The sequence below is a fragment of the Bombina bombina genome, chromosome 2, assembly GCF_027579735.1.
Source record: "Bombina bombina isolate aBomBom1 chromosome 2, aBomBom1.pri, whole genome shotgun sequence".
Taxonomy (NCBI): domain Eukaryota; kingdom Metazoa; phylum Chordata; class Amphibia; order Anura; family Bombinatoridae; genus Bombina; species Bombina bombina.
The window spans coordinates 1057216814-1057241390 of record NC_069500.1 but is presented as its reverse complement, the minus strand read 5'-3'; the positions used below and the strand labels follow the sequence as shown (position 1 = coordinate 1057241390).

At 37.7% G+C, this 24577-nt stretch overlaps 1 protein-coding gene across 1 annotated transcript in view; it reads left to right on the top strand.

Moving 5' to 3' along the window:
• SLC7A11 (solute carrier family 7 member 11) overlaps positions 1-24577 on the top strand; it is a 432997-nt gene that overhangs the window by 63146 nt on the left and 345274 nt on the right. The gene's annotated exons all lie outside the window — the stretch shown is intronic.

Here is a 24577-nt window from a genome sequence, read left to right as displayed (position 1 = left end):
AGGGACAGTCCAGTCAAAATAAAACTTTCATGATTCAAATAGCGCATACAATTTTGAACAACTTCCCAATTTACTTTTATCATCAAATTTGCTTTGTTCTCTTGGTATTATTTGTTGAAAGCTAAACATAGGTAGGCTCATATGCTAATTTCTAAGACCATCTCTTATCTTGGTGAATTTGGACAGTTTTTCACAGCTAGACAATGCTAGTTCATGTGTGCCGTATAGATACCATTGTGCTCACTCCTGCAGATTTACCTAAGAGTCAGCACGTATTGGCTAAAATGCAAGTCTTTCAAAAGAACTGAAATAAGGGGGAAGTCTGCAGTGGCTTTGATACAGAGTAATCACAGAGGTAAAAAGTATACTAATATAACAGTTTTGGTTATGCAAATCTGGGGAATGGGTAATAAAGGGATTTTCTCTCTTTTTAAACAATAACAATTCTTGAGTAGACTGTCCCTTTTAAAGGACCATAATCTATGCTATGCACTGCATAATCAAAGGATGCATAGCAAGGCAATGCAAAAGCAGTTAGTCTGGATTTCAAATGAGATTTTTTTTATGACACATTGCAAAGTTAGTGCAATCAATGAGCCAAACACAAAATGCATATTCTGTGAATTTTTACACATGCTCAGTAGGAGCTAGTGCCTCAGAAAGTGTGCATATGAATTACTCTGCACATTTAGATAATGGAAGTAATGGGAACGTTAATTAAAATTGCATGCTCTATCTGTATCATGAAAGTTTAATTTTGACTTTAGTGTTCCTTTAAAGGGACATGACACAAAACATTTTTCTTTCATTATTTGGATAGAGCATACATTTTTAAACAACTTTCTAATTTACTTATATTATCATGGGCATCCATGGGTGAATATGGTGAGGTAAATGCCCCTCTCCCCAGCTTGAAAATATGCCCAGATTATTATTCTGGGGATAAGCAATAAACTAGATCTTAATTCAGCCCCAGTGCAATTTAGAGGGGCATGTGATCTCTCACTAGAAAAAATATGTAAAATTTCACCTCAAGGGCCTCTATTTATCAAAATATAAGTTCCCAGGCAGGGCATTTAGACAGCATTGCATGTCTGCATTTATCAATGCATTAAGCAAACTCTTACGCAGCCCTTCCCCCCTGGTCTCATAAAACCAATTGCACAAAAGCAGGGGTTGTCAAGCACCCCATGTGGATCAGTCTGGAGTAGGGTTGCCACCTTGGCCATGTTTTCCTGGACACTTATGAGTTACACATGCTGCAGGGTATGCAGAGGGAAACATGCATTGGACTGCTTGATAGTAATCCTCATAAGTGTCCAGGAAAACATGGCTCAGGTGGCAACCCTAGTCTGGAGTGATTTAAAGGGACAGTCTACACCAGATTTTTTTTTTGTTTAAAAAGATAATCACTTTATTAACCATTCCTCAGTTTTGCACAATCAACACAGTTATATTAGTATACTTTTTACCTCTGTGATTACCTTGTATCTAAGCCTCTGCAAACTGCCCCCTTATTTCAGATATTTTGACTGACATCCATTTTAGCTAATAAGAGCTGGATCACTGGAACTCCACGTGCGTAAGCACAGTGTTATCTATATGAAACACGTGAACTAACACCCTCAAGTGGTGAAAAACTGTCAAAATGCCCTAAGAGAAGAGGCGACCTTCAAGGGCCTAGAAATTAGTATATGAACCTCCTAGGTTTAGCTTTCAACTAAGAATATCAAGAGAACAAAGCAAAATTGGTGATAAAAGTAAATTGGAAAATTGTTTAAAATTACATGCCCTATCTGAATCATGAAAGTTTATTTTGGTCTAGACTGTCCCTTTAAGGCCACTACTTTAGAGATGGGGAAGACTGCTGCTCCTTAATCTAAAGTTGCAGGCTCTTAAACATGAAGTCAATGTAAAACATTGTAATCTCTTGCCATAATTGTCATGTTTCTTGTGTGGGTATTTAGCAGGAATAAGCCCTACTTGATAGTAGGTACACAGAGCAGGTCTTTATTCAGCTCAGAGGTAAGCAACAACACTAACTGAACTAACTGAAAAAACTAACATAAAGAAGATGGCTGCTGATCATAGAGTTCCCTCCCAGCTCCAGAGTGTCTTTTCTTAAAGTAACAGTATACCACATCCCCCAACTACTTCCAACTACCCTCTTAACATTTAACACATCTTAACAACAAAGACACAATACAAATGTGCTCCAATAGCTCAATATACTTTATACTACAACATAATCTTTTAGTCTCTCTGGATGGTGTATTGCCCTTCCAGCTCGTGATATTTTGTGTCCAGCTTCTGCAGACTGTATAGGGACAAATTCTCCTTGATTTGCATCTGAACCTGGCACTTCAGTCTCTGAGTCAGTATTGTGAGTAATTGATGACTCTTCTCCTTTTTCAGGTACAAGTACCTGTGGCTGAGTGATCTTGTTCATATGTGTAATCCATCCGGAGATGACGCCGGTTTCTCCTGTACTGTCTGACATCAGGTGTTTTAATTACATATGATCTTGGCTCAGGACCAACAGATGATATCTGTGCAGGCTGCCAACACGTTGATGTCTCCATACGCACTGCATCCCCTTTTTGGAAGGCTTGTAGTGGCTTAGCACCATGATCATAATATACTTTCTGCATATGCTGTAGCTCCCTCAATTTTTGGTGTGCATTCTTAGGGATCTGGGGCTTTAATGCATGAGCTGCAACCGGTAATTTTGTTCTCAGTGTCCGACCCATTAAAAGTTGTGCTGGGGAATAGGCCATTCCAGTGATTGGGGTATTGCACAATTCTAGAAGCGCAATATGAGGATCTACCCCCGATTCCCATGTTTTTTGGAGCATGAGTTTAATTATTTTTACAGTTCTTTCTGCCAGTCCATTTGATTGGGGGTAACCAGGACTAGAATGAGTAAACGTAATACCCTATTGTGTAGCAAATGCCTTCATCTCAGCACTGGCAAAGGGTACATGGTGACTGATAACTTCTATTGGGATGCCATGTCTACTAAATGTTGCTTTCAGCTTTGCAATTACTGTTGTTGCAGTTTTATCAGACAACTTTAGTACTTCAGGATACTTGGAAAAATAGTCTACTATTACAAGAAATGACGATCCCTTCCACTCAAAAATGTCCACTGCCAGTTTTTGCCAAGCAGGTGTGGAATTTTGTGTGAGAGTAATGGTTCCTTTTGATTTGCTGGTAGGTGACTAGCAGAAATCTTGCAGGTCTCTACCATCTGTTGTATGTCCTTGGACATGCTGGGCCAGAACAGGATCATCTGAGCCCGCATTTTGGTTCTCTGTATACCTTGATGGTACTCATGCAGACATTCTAGAATTTTCCTGCGAACATTCCGAGGAACTACAATCTTTTCACCCAGCAATAGGAGACCATCTTCTATGCGCAGCAAGTTCTTAAATTGCCAATATGACTGCAGACTTGGATGGAGTTGCCTTTTTCTTTGTGGCCAACCTTCAGACAGAAGTTGTTTAAGTTTGTTTAAGTCTGCATCTTCTGCTGTGGAAGTTTGTAAATAAGATAACATCTCAGTCCCAATAAATTCTGATGATGACAGTGTATAGACGACCCTTTCTTCTGATAAACTGTCCCCTTATTGTCCTGGTGGATCAACAGGGGCCCTGTAAAGAGTATCAGAAATAAACATATCACGCCCAGGAGTATAAATGATGTTTAGGTTGTATTGTTGCAGTTGTAAGAGCATTCTTTGGAGTCTTGCTGGTGCTTTGCTCAATGGTTTAGTGAGTTTTGATTCAAGAGGCTTGTGGTCAGAATGCACTGTAACTGCTTTGCCGAATATAAACTGGTGAAACTTTTGTGTAGCATACACAATAGCCAATAGTTCTTTCTCAACCTGGGCATAATTTTCTTCTGTGGCAGTCATTTCTCTCTATGCATATGCTATAGGGAAATTGCCTTGAAGTAAGCAAGCTCCAAGGCCTGATTTAGATGCATCTGCCTGAATCACCACTGCTTTTGCTGGGTCAAAAAATCTTAATACTGGAGCCTCAATCAGTGCCTGCTTTAAAGACTGTACTGGTTTAGTATGCTCTGGACCCCACTGCCAAACAATATCCTTGCAAAGTAACTTCCTCAAAGGAGCAATAATCTCTGCCTCCCCTGGTATATATCGTGCCAGATACCGGACCATGCCCAAAAATCTTTGCAGCCCTTTTTTGTCCTCTGGGTCAGGCATTTTGCTAATTGCTTGGACTTTCTCTACATCAGGTTGAACTCCTGTCAGAAGTGCTGAAGAAAGTCACTTATCTGAGTAAAGAGATTGTAACAAGGACTTTATTTACAGTTTCTCTAGCATCAGCATGGAGATGTTCAGAGCACCAGACCCTCTGCAATTTACAGGAAATGTAAGTGAAAACTGGAGAAGATGGGAGCAAAGATTTTTAATTTATGCTGAGGCAGTTGAACTTTATAAAAAAGAGCAGAAAACTCAGATTGCGATAGCCCTGCATGTTTTGGGGAAGGCCAAGAGATTTACAACACATTCGAACCAGCCCTGCCTGCTGAAAGAACCTTAGACTCAGTGCTGACTTTGTTCAGGGAGCATTGTACTCCAAAGAAAAATGTTGTGTTTGAGCGACATCAGTTTTGGTCACATTCATATTATGAAGGGCAGGGCATTGAAAGGTATATGACAGAACTCAGACTAAAAGCCAGAGATTGTGAGTGTGGTGCAATACTTGATGATATGTTAAGAGACAAATTAGTATTCAGTGCTACAGATACCAGACTTAAAGAACGTTTGCTCAGAGAGGCTGACTTTACACTACAAAAGGCAGTGGAGATATGTCAGGCTGCTGAAGCTACCAAATTCCAGGTTCAGGTTATGGCTGCAAACACACCAATAAGTTCCTACCAGACTATTCATGCTTTACTGTACAAACCCACTGTACTGTCCTCACTAACTGATAGCTAGACAGCTAGTTAACAAACCAGACAGAAATAGCTTTGTGTTTATTCAAAACTGATTTTACTTCTGAATAGTTATTTTGTAAAACTGCAATACAATAAGAAAAGTTGAAATTACAATCTGTAGTTACACGTGGTGCTTATAATACATACAATAATACATGTTTCTAACACAGAGAGCTTACATTTAAACCTTACAGCAAATAGCAATGGAATTCAAATGTACAATGAACTCTTAGCAAACAATAAATAATACAGGCATATGTATATTTAGAGGCAAATATGAAGAGCTGATTTCCATGCTTCTTGAAGCTAAGATGGCTGCTGAGAAACTGAAAGTAAAACCTTTTATTAACAAACTTTATTAACACTTCCTGTTTCATTCTTGAGAGTAACCAAGCTGTAATTGCAACATGAAACCACCAGATGTCATCAACATGAACATAATAAGCATATAATAGACAGAACACTCCCCGCCTGGTATAAACATATACCACTATTACATGATCTATAAATTATTATTAAATTCAACCAGATAACTTTTTACTTTGAAAAAGAACAATAAAATCTGACACATGTCTGAGATATACTTTAGCAGTCCCTTGTTTAATGATTTTGACCTCTACCATCACCACTAGGAATGGCTTTTACAATAAGACTCATTGTCCATCCATTGTGCTTACTTGAGAGTCTTTCAACAATACAAGATCTCCTTCTTGAACGTTTTGTTTCTCTTTCCATTTTCTATATTTCCATGTTTGGATACATTTGAGAGTCACTGTTTCGGCTTGCAAGAAATCTAATGAATGGCATAACCCTTTGCAGCAATGCCAGCCTGTACATGACTCCTTTTGAGTGCTGCTGGAAAATGACTTAGCAATGTGAATAAGTGTTGCTATACCTCTCACAAGGGACTTCCACTTTGAGAATCTGAGAAATCTATTTGAGTCTATCTGGCGTTCATACACTCCAGTTTTTAAAGCTGTCACTTCAGGTCGGATCTATTCTGGCGTTCATACACTCCAGTTTTTAAAGCTGTCACTTCAGGTCGGATCTAACTGTCAGAATCTGGTTCAAAGAGGTCAAATACTTTAGCTTCAGATTGATCACTAGTATCTGCCTGATGTAAGAAATCTGGGCCTGAGAACCAGTTTTTATGTTTTTAGGTGAGCTGCCTGAATTGGTCTAGTACCATGATCTGCTGGATTCTGACTGGTGTTAATATAATGCCACTGATCTGGATTAGTAGATTTTCTAATACAAATTATTCTGTTTGAGACATATACATGAAATCTCCTACAAGTATTGTGAATATAGCCTAACACAATTTTGCTATCAGTGTAATATTTAACTGCATAAAGTTCAAATTTCTTCAGTAATAAGTTCAGATAGTTCAACTGACAAAACAGCTGCACATAATTCTAGATGTGGCACTGTATGGGCTGGTCTTGGAGCTAGTTTAGATTTGCCCATAATAAAGCCTGCATGACATTGACTACTACTGTCTATGACTCTGAGATATGCCACAGCTGCTATCGCTACAGTAGAAGCATCAGAAAAAACACATACCTCCTTTCTCACTGTGGACGATAGTGACACCGGCACATAGGGTCTGGGAATACTGAGATCTTCAAGATGGATCAGGTCTTCTGTCCATGCTCTCCATTGAGCTTCTCTATCTGGTAAGAGTGGGGAATCCCAGTCACATTGGTCTGTTGAGAGTTCTCTGACTAAAGATTTACCTTGCATAGTTATTGGAGATGCAAACCCAAGTGGGTCATAAAGACTGTTTACTGTAGCCAGGATACCTCTCCGTGTGAAAGGTTTTACCTCTTTAGACACTTGAAAGGTGAAACTGTCGGTCTGTAAGTTCCAACTTACTCCTAAGCTCCTTTGGAGGGGTAGAGGATCGACACCTAAAACAAGGTCCTTTAGATCTTTAGCTCTGTCATCTGCAGGAAATGCTTCCATTACTGGACTTCTGTTGGATGCCACTTTGTGTAGCTTGAGATTTGATCCTGTGAGCATGTCCTTAGCCCTCTGCAGCAGACTGATTGCTTCAGCTTCAGTAGGCACAGATGCAAGTCCATCATCTGCATAGAAATTCCTCAAGATAAACTGTTCTACATCTTCGCCATACTCACTTTTTCCTTGTTTGCTATTTGTCTTAGACCATAAATGGCTATGGCTGGAGAAGGGCTGTTTCCAAAGACATGTACCTTCATCCTGAACTCTGTAATTTCTTTGTTAAGGTCATTGTCATGAAACCAAAGAAATCTCAAATAGTTACGGTGATCTTCTCTAACCATGAAACAGTAAAACATTTGTTGTACATAAGTGGTAATTGCAACTTGCTCTTTGCGGAAACGTAAAAGGACACCTAGTAGTGTATTATTTAAATCAGATCCACTGAGGAGTGTGTCATTCAGTGAGATGCCTTCAAACTGAGCACTTGAATCAAAAACTACTCTGATCTGTCCTGGCTTCTGAGGGTGATAGACACCAAAGATTGGTAGGTACCAACACTCCTCACCTGGTTCCAATGGTGGGGCAGGTTCTGCTTGGTCATGGTCAAAGATCTTTTGCATAAAGTTAACAAAATGTTCCTTCAATTCAGGTTTTTTACAATGGAACGCTGTAGAGCAAGGAGTCTTTTCTGGGCTTGCTCTAAGTTGTTTGGTAGTCTAAGACGAGGTGAGCGAAATGGTAGGGGTGCTACCCAGTAATTTGCTTCATCAATAAACATCTCTTTTTCAACTACATCAAGGAACATACCATCTTGAATAGACATAGCAGGTTTGTCATCGTTTGGAGTAGTAACAAACACATTATCATCTAAACTGCCCACATTTTGAGTTGCAGTTCCTAAATAACACAATGGGGAGGTGTATGACTGTTGTTTACAAGCATTAAAGTCTCTTTTACCTGTATATAGCTAGTGCATGGGCTGAACAAAGAAGTGCGTCCACTAGGCAGCACATTTGTCTTGAAAGAGTTCACATCTGCTGGTCTATGAGCTCCTCCTAAGTATACTTCCCCAACTATGACCCAACCTAAGTCTAAGTGTTGTGCATGAGAACTATTATGAGGCCCATTAATCTGCTCACATACTTTGTGCACCTTCAAAATGTCTCTTCCTAACAAGAGAAGTATTTGTGTGTTAGGGTCAAGTGCTGGGATCTTGTCTGTTAATGATTTCAGATGAAGGAAATGCTGTGTAATCTCAGGTGTTGGAATTTCTGACCTGTCATCAGGTATCATGTCACATTCAATGAGTCTGGCGAGTTTTATGTGTGTTTTCCCATCAATAGACTGAACAGTGAAGTTGGATACCCTATGCCCTGTTTTCTCTGTAATGCCTGAGCATGTTCTTAGAGTGTAGGAAAATGTTTCACCACTAATGTTAAACACATCAAAAAACTCTGATTTGGCTAAAGAAAGGTTACTTTGATCATCTAACACTGCATACATCTTTATAGAACAGTCAGGTTTATTAGAGGGATATACAGTCACTAAACAAATCTTGGAACATGATCTGGGCCTTGTCCCTTTCCCGCACACCTCTGTACACTTGGATACAACAGTGGGTGGGGTAGCTTCCTCTTGCTCCCCGCCTTGCTCTCTCTTAGGTAAAGGAGTCTCTACTACCCAGGGAGCTGTACCTGGATGCAAAGCTGAAGTATGTTGGTCACTGTTGCTTTCTCTGCATCTTATGTTATTTTTACAGTCATTGGCAATGTGTCTGGTGGATGCACAACACCTAAAGCAGATATAATTCTCCTTCAGGTAAGCTTTACGTTCATCAATGTGCTTGCTTCTGAACCCAGGACACTTTGACAGTGGGTGTGGTTTATTATGAATTGGACATGGACTGTCTGATTCCATGGATTTCCTTGCAGGGCTGTTCCCTTGTGGAGTTGCATTAGTAGCTGACACTTCTGTCTTTCTTACTGACACCATTGGTCTGTTGCTGTACCTTGTTCCTGACTTCTCTATATTTACTGGAACTTGGTTGCTGCATGTTGAGAATATGAAGCTTAGATCATTTCTGGTCTTTGCTTGGTAGACAATAAATCTGGTGAAGAAACGGAATGGTGGAAAGGAGACATGATGGTCTTCTTTGTACTTGGAACCTTGAAAAATCCACTTTTCTTGCATGCTATATGGCAGTTTTTCAATAATTGGTTTGATGCCACGGGCTGTGTCTAGGTATGCCAGTCCTGGCAAAAAGCCTCCTGTCTTAGCTGCATTCACCTCCAACAACATGTCACCAAGTTCTCTTAACTTTATGTTGTCTTTGAGATTTTGGGGAAGTTTTTTTAGCTTCTTTAACAGTGCATTCTCAATAGCTTCAGGGCTGCCATAACATTCTTCTAGTCTCTGCCATACCATTTTAACTCCATCAATTGGGTTATGAACATGCACTGACCTGATTCTCTTAGCCTGTTGAGATGACTCTGGACCAAGCCACTTAGTCAAAAGATCTAGCTCTTCTCTGGCTGTAAGATTAAGATCTCTGGTGACACCTTGGAATGATGTCTTCCATGTCCAGTAGTTATCTGGTTGATCATCAAATGTTAGTAGCCCTGTACTCACTAACTCTTGACGAATCAGGTGCTTTGCTAGGTCAGTAGTCTCTGAAGTTCCTAATGTACTATTTCTGAGAGGGGATATGTGAGAGTCCATATAATGTGATGGGTGTTGTGGATCAGCATAGCCTCTGCTTTCTTGAAAGCGCACCCTTGGTGTTGAGACATTTGCAGTGTCAGTCTGGTAAGGAGGGTGCAAGTCAGGAATACTTGGAGTGGACTGTAAATATGTTGAGTCAGGAAACTGTGGTATTATGATGGACATAGGTTGAATAGGAGCATGCTCTGTTTTATCTTGGTCCAGAGCATGGTTCTGTACGTACTCACGAGTCCTTTGTACAAAATAATGGGTAGTTATTTCTGAAAAATCTTGGAGTGGTTCCTCATCTAGTTCAGCTGCTGCTTCATAGACTGCTGCTTCTGCAGATGCTGCCCTTTGAATCTTTAGCACATGCATATTAGCTTCTAACTTTGCCTTGCGTTGCGCTGTTTCAGCTTCCATATCTGCTTTGCGCCTAGCTGCTTCTGATTCCATATCTGCTTTGCGTCTAGCTGCCTCTGATTCCATATCTGCTTTGCGCCTAGCTGCCTCTGCTTCCATATCAGTTTTTGTTACTTGCTGTCTCTGCTTCTAGTGCTGCTTTCTGCTTTATCATGTCTGCTTCTTTTTCAGCATAAGAAATTTGTGCCTGAGCTGCTTGCGCTTTAGCACGGGCTCTGAATCCTGCAGAACTGGCTGATGATCTGCTGGAGCGCATTGAATATTTAGAGCCAGAGGCATAGGATCTGGTCTCTAAAGTTTGCTGCGTCATATCAACATTCTTATCTTGGTTCATAGTGATCAGGTTAAAGTAGTGCAATATTTTAAATGCAGTTCTTGTGCAAATTATTTTTACTGCCTTTCACTTTAAATTGCAGGTCTTGTATGTTTGCTTGTTATTTACTGTTTTTTTTTACTTTAAAATGCAGCCTTTGTATCTTGCTTGTTATTTCTTCTCACTTTACAATGCAGCTCTGTATCTTCCCTTGATATAGCATGCATTTTTACTTTACAATGCAGCTCTGTATCTTCCCTTGATATAGCATGCCTTTTTACTTTAAAATGCAGCTCGGTATCTTGCCTTGATATAGCATGCATTTTTACTGTACTGTCCTCACAAACTGATAGCTAGACAGCTAGTTAACAAACCAGACAGAAATAGCTTTGTGTTTATTCAAAACTGATTTTACTTCAGAATAGTTATTTTGTAAAACTGCAATACAATAAGAAAAGTTGAAATTACAATCTGAAGTTACACGTGGTGCGTATAATACATACAATAATACATGTTTCTAACACAGAGAGCTTACATTTAAACCTTACAGCAAATAGCAATGCAATTCAAATGTACAATGAACTCTTATCAAACAATAAATAACTTACAGGCATATGTATATGTAGAGGCAAATATGAAGAGCTGATTTCCATGCTTCTTGAAGCTAAGATGGCTGCTGAGAAACTGAAAGTAAAACTTTTTATTAACAAACTTTATTAACACTTCCTGTTTCATTCTTGAGAGGAACCAAGCTGTAATTGCAACATGAAACCACTGGATGTCATCAACATGAACATAATAAGCATATAATAGAACACCCACACTCACTAGCCAAGCAGAGTCTACTAGAGGCAGCAAGAACAAACTTCACTCTAGTGCAAGGTCTTAGCAAAAAAAGAATGTGTGCCCTAGGTGTGATGGGGTACATCCACCTCAAAGATGCCCTGCATTTGGATGTGTTTTTGGATCTAAAACTGTGTCCTCTTTTGAGCACAAATTAAATATGCAAACATGGTAAATATTTAATCCAGTAGACACTAAGATCAGAGAAATAAAATGTATTGTTTAAGAAAACTGCAGCACCCTCTCCACCAGAAATAAACACAATGGTGAGACCTTACATTATAAGTCTCAGAATGTACTTCTATTTATAATGGTTCACATGACCTTCTTGTTGTCACACAGCTGATGTAAAAAGTAAAATGATTTAGTTCACTAGATATCTGCTTTACTATTAAAAACACTGGGTATTACATCTAAAAATATACACTGCAATTGTCTGTCTAAATGCATATTATTATGGTAAGGACATTTTATTTCATGTCACCCTACTAGGGAAATGTCTATGGACATGACATATAGTTCACCTTGCAATGTCAATATATTTATATGGCAACATTTTCAGAAACTATAACTATTGCATGGCTGAAATTCTTGTGTAAGTTTTGTGTGTCCTACACATAAAAACTCTATAGAATATCCACATTTTTACTTCAGAATTCTTATAGGATAGTGTTCCAGCTACATCCAGTCCTTCTCTGTGCTGCCCCCTCAGTCAATCAGAAATACTGCAGTGATATAGAAGCTACAAAGAACTATATCACTCATTGCTACAGACACTCATTTTGTTATATCCGTATAGTTCATGCGCCTCTAGTATATGCATAAAATTAAACAGTTATATATGTTAGCTAAGAAAATATTATTAATTTCTACTACAGCTAAAAAATTGGATATAAATGTATAATTTGCATTGCTAGTAAAGTTGTCAGACTCGTTTTTACGCAATTACTATTTTAAAGCAAAACAATTTGTAAAATCATTTTTAAAAATTAACAATATATTAATAAAAAAACACACTAATGCCCATATTTGAGGAAATAACAGTCTCCTCATACATAGAGCAAGTGTTTTGTGCAAAGTATTATAAAATAGGGGTAATTACAGGGAGTGCAGAATTATTAGGCAAGTTGTATTTTTGAGGATTAATTTTATTATTGAACAACAACCATGTTCTCAATGAACCCAAAAAACTAATTAATATCAAAGCTGAATAGTTTTGGAAGTAGTTTTTAGTTTGTTTTAGTTATAGCTATTTTAGGGGGATATCTGTGTGTGCAGGTGACTATTATTGTGCATAATTATTAGGCAACTTAACAAAAAACAAATATATACCCATTTCAATTATTTATTTTTACCAGTGAAACCAATATAACATCTCAACATTCACAAATATACATTTCTGACATTCAAAAACAAAACAAAAACAAATCAGTGACCAATATAGCCACCTTTCCTGGCAAGGACACTCAAAAGCCTGCCATCCATGGATTCTGTCAGTGTTTTGATCTGTTCACCATCAACATTGCGTGCAGCAGCAACCACAGCCTCCCAGACACTGTTCAGAGAGGTGTACTGTTTTCCCTCCTTGTAAATCTCACATTTGATGATGGACCACAGGTTCTCAATGGGGTTCAGATCAGGTGAACAAGGAGGCCATGTCATTAGATTTTCTTCTTTTATACCCTTTCTTGCCAGCCACGCTGTGGAGTACTTGGACGCGTGTGATGGAGCATTGTCCTGCATGAAAATCATGTTTTTCTTGAAGGATGCAGACTTCTTCCTGTACCACTGCTTGAAGAAGGTGTCTTCCAGAAACTGGCAGTAGGACTGGGAGTTGAGCTTGACTCCATCCTCAACCCGAAAAGGCCCCACAAGCCCAAACCAGTACTCCACCTCCACCTTGCTGGCATCTGAGTCGGACTGGAGCTCTCTGCCCTTTACCAATCCAGCCATGGGCCCATCCATCTGGCCCATCAAGACTCACTCTCATTTCATCAGTCCATAAAACCTTAGAAAAATCAGTCTTGAGATATTTCTTGGCCCAGTCTTGACGTTTCAGCTTGTGTGTCTTGTTCAGTGGTGGTCGTCTTTCAGCCTTTCTTACCTTGGCCATGTCTCTGAGTATTGCACACCTTGTGCTTTTGGGCACTCCAGTGATGTTGCAGCTCTGAAATATGGCCAAACTGGTGTCAAGTGGCATCTTGGCAGCTGCATGCTTGACTTTTCTCAGTTCATGGGCAGTTATTTTGCGCCTTGGTTTTTCCACACGCTTCTTGCGACCCTGTTGACTATTTTGAATGAAACGCTTGATTGTTCGATAATCACGCTTCAGAAGCTTTGCAATTTTAAGAGTGCTGCATCCCTCTGCAAGATATCTCACTATTTTTTACTTTTCTGAGCCTGTCAAGTCCTTCTTTTGACCCATTTTGCCAAAGGAAAGGAAGTTGCCTAATAATTATGCACACCTGATATAGGGTGTTGATGTCATTAGACCACACCCCTTCTCATTACAGAGATGCACATCACCTAATATGCTTAATTGGTAGTAGGCTTTCGAGCCTATACAGCTTGGAGTAAGACAACATGCATAAAGAGGAGGATGTGGTCAAAATACTCATTTGCCTAATAATTCTGTACTCCCTGTATATATAGTTCATATGATTTTTTATTTAATAATAATATTACGTGACAACACTACCCTCAGAATTTCACATATAGTATGCTCATGCACAGGATAGAGTCTGGTCTCTTTACTCAAATAAATAACAATAACATATTCCTTGACAAAGGGCGGAGTCCCAAAACGCGCGTCGGAACCACTAGACGCCATCACCTGCTGCTATCCTGTGTCTTAGAAACTATGCAAGCTCATTCCGGTATGACATCGGAGCTTGTGACCGGAGTATCCGAAGCTTTTCCATTTCCACACTGAATAACTGTAAGTCTCACAGTGACACTTGCAAACACGAAGAAACAAGACTCAGGTAACACATATCGGAGGTTATGTCTAACGGCTATAATAAAATGATATAATATTGCCAATACTTAAGACATGAGCCGAGTTTTAGACTACGATATATGAGCATGGAAAGTTGTTTATGTGCACTGTGAGTGAAATCTTAGAGTGTGAGGTTGGACTATCACGGACTAAGTCTATTAATGTCATAGCCGTTTGAAGTTTATATGAGCTTAGCATTAAGACACAGCAGCCTAAAGTTTGGTACACACAGATGAATGCAACACACATCAGAAGGCTGAATGGATAACAATTGCTGGAACTTATATCCGCAAATGTACGTGACTGTTATATATACAGAGTACTTTGTGAAAAACGCAAGCACAAACTGCATTGATATCGTTAAGACGGGAAAGTCAAGACACAACAGATGAATGTTGATACATAAGGATACAAATAATATATACATGAGAAGTGAAAGTATAATATTCATTACAAGGATATAAGGATTGTTACAACCTGTGAGCCGTGTTGTTTAAGAACTTTGCAAGATCCTTACCGCTTTGGCTGAGAGACATGTGATTATTTTTTATTTTTTTTGGTGCAGGTGGTGCTGGTCAACACCCCCTAGGACGCCTGGGAAGTGTAAATTGTTTTTTATTAGTTGTATAGATATTATTGGTTTAGTTTGTGTGAATTAGACGATGTGTGCATACACTTTGACAGAGTGTGATTGTTTATAACTCTATGGAGTGGATTTACATGGTGGTTGGGGTTTGTGTGAATGAGACTGGTCATTCATTTTTTGAAGCACCTCAGATAATGTAATATTAGAGAACTATAAATTAAATTAAAATACATCTATGATATCTAAGACTCGTTTGCTGGGATTTTTTTATATTATGATTTTTTATTTGTTTTACTGTATGCAAATGAGTACTAAAACACTAAGGAAAGAAAATCTTCACATGTACAATTATAATGTAATGATTAAATCACTGGTCTAATTTTTTTTAACTTCTGCTTATTCCATTACTGCCTAACACTTAGCAACCTGTTACATGTACATTGCTTATATATTAATGTAGTGTTACTTTGAGGAAAGTGATTTAAATAAATATTTGATTTTTTTTATATATTTGATAAATTACATTTCTTGTTAAACATTCCTAAAAGTAAAATTAAATTATAATAAAGGGAAACATGTTACTTGCTATGCAGTTCTTAGCATAATAAGTGATTCCAGACCAAGGGATTTACCCAATGTTCCCTTTTTTTCCTATAAATTGAAAAGAAAGCATACATGAGGCTAGAGCCCTATAAACAGAGTCATGTGATGCCTCACAATTTCCTATGTATTGCATGTAATGTCTGTATCTGCAGTGGCATCTGTTTCTGACTAAATGATTGCCAAGTACTGTTATACTTTGGCGACTTTGTCTGTTTCTTACTATGTGATTATCAAGTGCTGTCCTGTTTCCATGTTGTTGACCCAGAGCATTCCTAACTTTGTGGCTGTCAAATCTTGTAGTGCTGATCTGATCTGTTCCTGACTTCATGATTGTCCTGCACTGCTATACACCCAATAATTCAGATAATATAATATAATCATATAATAATATGCAAATACAAGCATATCCACAATGCTTCCCCAGATTATTGTTGCAGGAAACAATATGGGCACACAGTTTTCAAACCCCTGGCAGCCATATTGTCTGGGATTCCTATTCAAAAAAGCAGTTGAAGTGTCTTGTTTACACAAATCCTTGCTAACCATGTTACAAAAGTTCTCCATCTGGGTCCTGGAAAACTTAATCTGTAAGCAGTGGAAAAAACATAGCAAATACACTGTCAGAAAAAGGGTATGGTTGGGGTCTGTTTGTGAACACTTAGGGTACAACTGCTTTGGTTGTACCCTCAATGGATCATAATGAAACGGTAAGGAACTAATATGTACCATGTAGGGGTAAATAAGGTACAAATATGTTTCCAACTGTCAAAGGGTCCATGTCTGTACCATTTAATCCCCCAAAAAGGTACAATCATTTGTGTGACTAAAATGTTGAGGGGGGTGGGTGGTTCAAGGCTGCTAAACCCTGCAAGTCCATATAATTTGTGCACCTCAATTCAATGAACACATAACTGGCAGTCACCAAAAATTAATTCAACATACATGTTGTACAACAAGATATATTCAATGGTTGTTGGTAATATGCAAGAGGTGGGCAAGGCAACAAAAAATATTTAACAACCTATATCTTCAATGAAACTGTTGCTGGTTCTAAATAGCACACAAGCACTTAACATGTTTCATGTTTATATTTAGGGCATCAAGATAATAACTCTTAAACATAATGCAAATATATTAACTTAAATTACAAAGAAAAAAATGTTGTTTTAAATTCTATAAAATAAACAAGAGCTGTTTAAGAACCTGTTTTTTAAAAAAAATAATTGTAACTGTTCCCCAATCACATATATGGAAATTGTGTAACACACCATAGCGCCATCTATTGGTTGAAAGTTCCTTGACATGTGTAACACAGCTCATCTATTGGTAGAAAGGTTCATCTATAAAATAAACAAGAGCTGTTTAACCCTTTTGTGTCAGGGCTAAAGTGTCTACATCGGAACAACTGTAGACAAATTTAAACCACGCGATCGTGCACACAATCGCGAGATTTCAATTATTGGATCGCGTCTGGGGGGCGTCCCTAGGAACGCCCTCCAGACCGCGATCAAATCCTGAAAGCACAGAAGGCTTCAGGACAGCCGTTAGCTATTACGTTCTATTCCGTCATAACGGCTTTAAAGCCCAGTGTAATTATGACGGAATAGAACGGCATAACAACTTTAAAAGGTTAAGAACCTGTTTAAAAATAAATAAATAAAATTGTATCTGTTCCCCAATCACATATATGGACATTGTGTAACACACCATAGCGCCATCTATTGGTTGAAAGTTCCTTGACACGTGTAACACAGCTCCATCTATTGGTAGAAGGTTCATCTATAAAATAAACAAGAGCTGTTTAAGAACCTGTTTAAAAAAATAATAAATAAAATTGTAACTGTTCCCCAATCACATATATGGACATTGTGTAACACACCATAGCACCATCTATTGGTTGAAAGTTCCTTGACATGTGTAACACAGCTCCATTTATTGGTAGAAGGTTCATCACCAAAATGTGTACTGGGGAAATAGACCCCTTTGCATATATGTTTGCATAGACTTACATTTCAATGTATGGTTGAGTTTTAGTGTTTATCCTTCCCCTGAATTCCCCTTCCTTTCTCTAGAGTTATATTTTATTATTATGCTGTTTTCTATATGTTTTCTATATATTTATGTTTTATGTGGTGGGGCACCCTAAGTTAAATAGGGTGTTGTTAGAGTCTAGTACAGAGTGAAATTAAACATTTTTAGTATCTTCTTTTGGAACTGGTTGTTTAAGGAATTCCTGTTGCAGTTTTAGGACCTGCTTTTAGGCTACTCTATCCAAACGTATCAAACTGCAGTGTAGCTATTGTAATAATGTGTGAATAAGTACACATTAGGAGAATGCATATTAGAATGATAAATAACACATTTGATGGAACAGCGTTTTTAGTATGCTGTGTTGAGTACAAATTTGCAATCATGAGGTACAAAGGGCTTGTCACTGGGGCAGTACCGTTAAAAGGACAAATTTGCACCATTTTGTAAGGGTACATTATGGTACCATAGCATTGAGGTCCAATCTAGTCACCAAAAATACATATTTGTCTTTAAAAGGTACAATCTGCAAGGGTACCAATATAAACCCATGTTAAAGGGTACAGCGGGTGTACCTTTGAGGGTACTGCCCCAGTGACAAGCTGTTGTACCCCTAAAAGTATAATTTTTGCACATTTCTTCTGATAGTGTATAGTGGCACACACAGAAAATATCTACATATATTTGTTGCCACTGATGCTTAATGAAAGCACTTCACAACAAATAAATACAGAATGCTATAGGGATACTATATTAGATAGTTTACAAAATGTCATTCAATATTGTTTTTTTTAAAGGGACACTAAACCCAAAACTTTTCTTGCATGATTAATGTAGAGAATGCAGTTTGAAACAACATTCCAATTTACTTCTATTATATAATTTGCTTAATTTTTTTAGATATCCTTTGTTGAAAAATAGCAATGCACATGGGTGAGCCAATCACCCAAGGCATCTATGAGCAGCCACCAATCAGCAGCTACTGAGCCTAGATATGTTTTCCAGCAAAGAATATCAAGAGAATTAAGTAAATTAGATTATAGAAGTAAATTAGAAAGTTGTTTAAAATTGCATACTCTTTCTAAATCATGAAAGAAACAAATTGGGTTTCATGTCCCTTTAATTATGTGGACATACTCTAGTTTGAATTTTATTTAATGCATATTTTCCCTACACCACTTCAACGTTTCTTGAAAAAAGTTAAATTTTTATGTTTTTTTTTTATAGTGTTCATGCAAAATTGCAAATGTTTGAAATGCTTCTCCTGCTAAGTTACAAAATGTTGATATGGTTTTTATGAGAAGCTCTATTATTTTGCTGTTTTACAATATGCTTCTGTAAGCATGAAATACAGCTAGCGTGCCATTGCATTTTTTCAGTAGGCAGTAAAACTTGAAAGTGGCTTATCCAGTATGAATGCATATTGTAAAATAATATGTGTATCTCTTTATGTGATGCATCTTTTTGAATCTTGATGTTGCAGGGTTTCTCCTGTTTATTTCAAGTTGCTGACCAAGGGCCAAATTTTCTGATGAGGTTGTCTAACAAATCTCAACCATACTGCAGAGTCCCTCATAGAATTTTAGAAAGGGAAAAAGTTTTACTGTTTGCTTAATTTTTCTCAATGGAAACATGTTTTTGATTAATCAGGTCCCTAATATATTCCTGAATACTTAGATTTTCTATTCACTGGTCCTGTTCATTGCTCACTTCTTCAATTGAATGGTTCTGTTATTATCAGTGATTAATACTTGGACTTTTTTTTCCAGTTGTAGAAGTTGTTTACAGCCTATCTATAGAAATTCTTACAAGCTGCACAAAGAACCCTCTACATCAGTGGTTCTCAACCAAAGTGACCTCAAGGCCCGGTAAATTTTAGCTAGACATGTCCGGGGCCCTGTAGTTTACATACATTCATACATACATACATATCTATATATAGTGAGCAGCAGGGGTGGGCTGATCAGCCAGGCAAATAGGACCTGGGCCGAGGGACCAGCAAGTAGGGGGGCCCACAAATGGTATCTCCACGGATCTTGGTGCATTCTTTAAGCTGGAGTTTTCAGTTGCCCTATCAGTAACTAAGCAAATAAGTGTGGGTTTAGTGGGGGCCCTGGCAGGGGTCTGTCGCTGTGAGGGCCATGGAGTGTGGGGTCTGGCCCTGGAGGTTGGGTGCCCTTTCTCTGGCCCTTAATGTTGGGGGTCCTGGCTCTGTAGGATGAGGGGCCTGTTGGGGACAGGGCAGGAAGGCTACCATGTACATTTGCATACCATTTAATACATTTTGATCAGTGTGAGACAGTGTTCCTGGGGCCTTGATTGGTCTCAGTCTGCATCTGGTTTGCAGTGGGGTAAGAGTGTGTAGTTGGGGGCATGACAGGTCAGGGCCCACCAGCAGGGCTATCATGGCCCGGTACTGGGCCACGGCCCGGCTGTTGAGAAACCAGGCTCTACATTACATATCTACTTTGTAAAAGTGCAAGCAGTGGACTATTGGTAATTCATAAAAGCTTACAGTTTAAGGGTTACTTCTTTATGTTTCAACACTTTAAATTGCTTTATTATTGTTATTTCCATTATGCAATGCAAGCAATTGTGCCAGATTTGTTAGTTGTCAAACTTGTGTTTGTTTCCCATGAATGATACAAGAATTAGGAATGTATTACTGAATCATATTCTCCCTGATATTATTGTAATAGTATGAACCAGCAATTTGTTAAATCTCTTTTTTGGACATCAAGAGGACCACATTTATATATCTCTCAAACTGTCTGATCTATCTTATTTCTGCCTACTGTAGGAGGCATTTGTCTCACAGACCCATAGAGACTTTTATGTAAAGAAACCATAGCAGCATAAGGCAGGTCTTACTGTGATGTCTGCATTAATGTAGAAGTGTCGTAGGTTGCTGCAACTATGATTTTTTTTATTGCTTAGGGTGTGTATGGTGCAAAAAAAAAAAAAAAACTTTTAACATAGAATACAATTTCCATAATTTGATCTTATAAACAATATTTTTATTAAGTTATTTCATTATTTTAACAGAGCATTATAAGTGTGGTATATTGAATTGGCCCTTATAATGATTTTTATATTTCTGAAAAGTAAAGTTTAGCTTTAAAGGACCACTAAACAAAATAGAATAGCATTATCAATATCTGCATAATACAAATCCAATGCAAAAGCACTTAGTTTCAATTTCAAAAGACTAGTATTTTTCTTTCTGATACATTTTAAAGTTAGTTATATTTTACTCACACTGCATCATGTGAGACCCATCAGCCAATCACAAAATGCATATACATTTATTCCTGTGAATCTTGCACATGCTCAGTATAAGATGGTTCCTCAGAAAGTGTGAATATAAAAAGATTGTGCACATTTAAATAATACAAGTGATTTGGGAAGTTGTTTGAAATTATGCCTGAATCATGAATGTTCATTTTTTTTACTTTAATGTCCCTTTATTGCATTTACTTAAATGGACAGTCAACACCAGCATTTTTGTTGTTTAAAAAGATAGATAATCCCTTTATTACCCATTCCCCAGTTTTGCAAAACCGACACTGTTACAGAGTGTGAGGTTGGACTATCACGGACTAAGTCTATTAATGTCATAGCCGTTTGAAGTTTATATGAGCTTAGCATTAAGACACAGCAGCCTAAAGTTTGGTACACACAGATGAATGCAACACACATCAGAAGGCTGAATGGATAACAATTGCTGGAACTTATATCCGCAAATGTACGTGACTGTTATATATACAGAGTACTTTGTGAAAAACGCAAGCACAAACTGCATTGATATCGTTAAGACGGGAAAGTCAAGACACAACAGATGAATGTTGATACATAAGGATACAAATAATATATACATGAGAAGTGAAAGTATAATATTCATTACAAGGATATAAGGATTGTTACAACCTGTGAGCCGTGTTGTTTAAGAACTTTGCAAGATCCTTACCGCTTTGGCTGAGAGACATGTGATTATTTTTTTTTTTTTTGGTGCAGGTGGTGCTGGTCAACACCCCCTAGGACGCCTGGGGAGTGTAAATTGTTTTTTATTAGTTGTATAGATATTATTGGTTTAGTTTGTGTGAATTAGACGATGTGTGCATACACTTTGACAGAGTGTGATTGTTTATAACTCTATGGAGTGGATTTACATGGTGGTTGGCGTTTGTGTGAATGAGAATGGTCATTCATTTTTTGAAGCACCTCAGATGATGTAATATTAGAGAACTATAAATTAAATTAAAATACATCTATGATATCTAAGACTCGTTTGCTGGGATTTTTTTATATTATGATTTTTTATTTGTTTTACTGTATGCAAATGAGTACTAAAACACTAAGGAAAGAAAATCTTCAAATGTACAATTATAATGTAATGATTAAATCACTGGTCTATTTTTTTTTACTTCTGCTTATTTCCATTACTGCCTAACACTTAGCAACCTGTTACATGTACATTGCTTATACTCATTAATGTAGTGTTACTTTGAGGAAAGTGATTTAAATAAATATTTGATTTTATATATTTGATAAATTACATTTCTTGTTAAACATTCCTAAAAGTAAAATTAAATTATAATAAAGGGAAACATGTTACTTGCTATGCAGTTCTTAGCATAATAAGTGATTCCAGACCAAGGGATTTACCCAATGTTCCCTTTTTTTCCTATAAATTGTAAAGAAAGCATACATGAGGCTAGAGCCCTATAAACAGAGTCATGTGATGCCTCACTATTTCCTATGTATTGCATGTAATGTCTGTATCTGCAGTGGCATCTGTTTCTGACTAAATGATTGCCAAGTACTGTTATACTTTGGCGACTTTGTCTGTTTCTTACTATGTGATTATCAAGTGCTGTCCTGTTTCCATGTTGTTGACCCAGAGCATTCCTAACTTTGTGGCTGTCAAATCTTGTAGTGCTGATCTTATCTGTTCCTGACTTCATGATTGTCCTGCACTGCTATACACCCAATAATTCAGATAATATAATATAATCATATAATAATATGCAAATACAAGCATATCCACAATACTTCCCCAGATTATTGTTGCAGGAAACAATATGGGCACACAGTTTTCAAACCCCTGGCAGCCATATTGTCTGGGATTCCTATTCAAAAAAGTAGTTGAAGTGTCTTGTTTACACAAATCCTTGCTAACCATGTTACAAAAGTTCTCCATCTGGGTCCTGGAAAACTTAATCTGTAAGCAGTGGAAAAAACATAGCAAATACACTGTCAGAAAAAGGGTATGGTTGGGGTCTGTTTGTGAACACTTAGGGTACAACTGCTTTGGTTGTACCCTCAATGGATCATAATTAAACCGTAAGGAACTAATATGTACCATGTAGGGGTAAATAAGGTACAAATATGTTTCCAACTGTCAAAGGGTCCATGTCTGTACCATTTAATCCCCCAAAAAGGTACAATCATTTGTGTGACTAAAATGTTGAGGGGGGTGGGTGGTTCAAGGCTGCTAAACCCTGCAAGTCCATATAATTTGTGCACCTCAATTCAATGAACACATAACTGGCAGTCACCAAAAATTAATTCAACATACATGTTGTACAACAAGATATATTCAATGGTTGTTGGTAATATGCAAGAGGTGGGCAAGGCAACAAAAAATATTTAACAACCTATATCTTCAATGACACTGTTGCTGGTTCTAAATAGCACACAAGCACTTAAAACGTTTCATGTTTATATTTAGGGCATCAAGATAATAACTAAACATAATGCAAATATATTAACTTAAATTACAAAGAAAAATGTTGTTTTAAATTCTATAAAATAAACAAGAGCTATTTAAGAACCTGTTTGTTTAAAAAAATAATTGTAACTGTTCCCCAATCACATATATGGAAATTGTGTAACACACCATAGCTCCATCTATTAGTTGAAAGTTCCTTGACATGTGTAACACAGCTCCATCTATTGGTAGAAAGGTTCATCTATAAAATAAACAAGAGCTGTTTAACCCTTTTGTGTCACGGCTAAAGGGCCTACATCGGAACAACTGTTCCAATGTAGACAAATTGAAACCACGCGATCGTGCACACGATCGCGAGATTTCAATTATTGGATCGCATCTGGGGGGCGTCCCTAGGTACGCCCTCCAGACCGCGATCAAATCCTGAAAGCACAGAAGGCTTCAGGACAGCCATTAGCTATGACGTTCTATTCCGTCATAACGGCGTTAAAGCCCAGTGTAATTATGATGGAATAGAACGCCATAATGGCTTTAAAAGGTTAAGAACCTGTTTAAAAATAAATAAATAAAATTGTAACTGTTCCCCAATCACATATATGGACATTGTGTAACAAACCATAGCGCCATCTATTGGTTGAAAGTTCCTTGATATGTTTAACACAGCTCCAACTATTGGTAGAAGGTTCATCTATAAAATAAACAAGAGCTGTTTAAAAACCTGTTTAAAAAAATAATAAATAAAATTGTAACTGTTCCCCAATCACATATATGGACATTGTGTAACACACCATAGCACCATCTATTGGTTGAAAGTTCCTTGACATGTGTAACACAGCTCCATCTATTGGTAGAAGGCTCATCACCAAAATGTGTACTGTGGAAATAGACTCCTTTGCATATATGTTTGCATAGAGTTACATTTCAATGTATGGTTGAGTTTTATTGTTTATCCCTCCCCTGAATTCCCCTTCCTTTCTCTAGAATTATATTTTATTTTTATGCTGTTTTCTATATATTTATGTTTTATGTGGTGGGGCACCCTAAGTTAAATAGGGTGTTGTTAGAGTCTAGTACAGAGTGAAATGAAACATTTTAAGTATCTTCTTTTGGAACTGGTTGTTTAAGGAATTCCTGTTGTAGTTTTAGGACCTGCTTTTAGGCTACTCTGCAGTGTAGCTATTGTAATAATGTGTGAATAAGTACACATTAGGAGAATGCATATTGGAATGATAAATAACACATTTGATGGAACAGCGTTTTTAGTATGCTGTGTTGAGTACAAATTTGCAATCATGAGGTACAAAGGGCTTGTCACTGGGGCAGTACCGTTAAAAGGACAAATTTGCACCATTTTGTAAGGGTACATTATGGTACCATAGCATTGAGGTCCAATCTAGTCACCAAAAATACATATTTGTCTTTAAA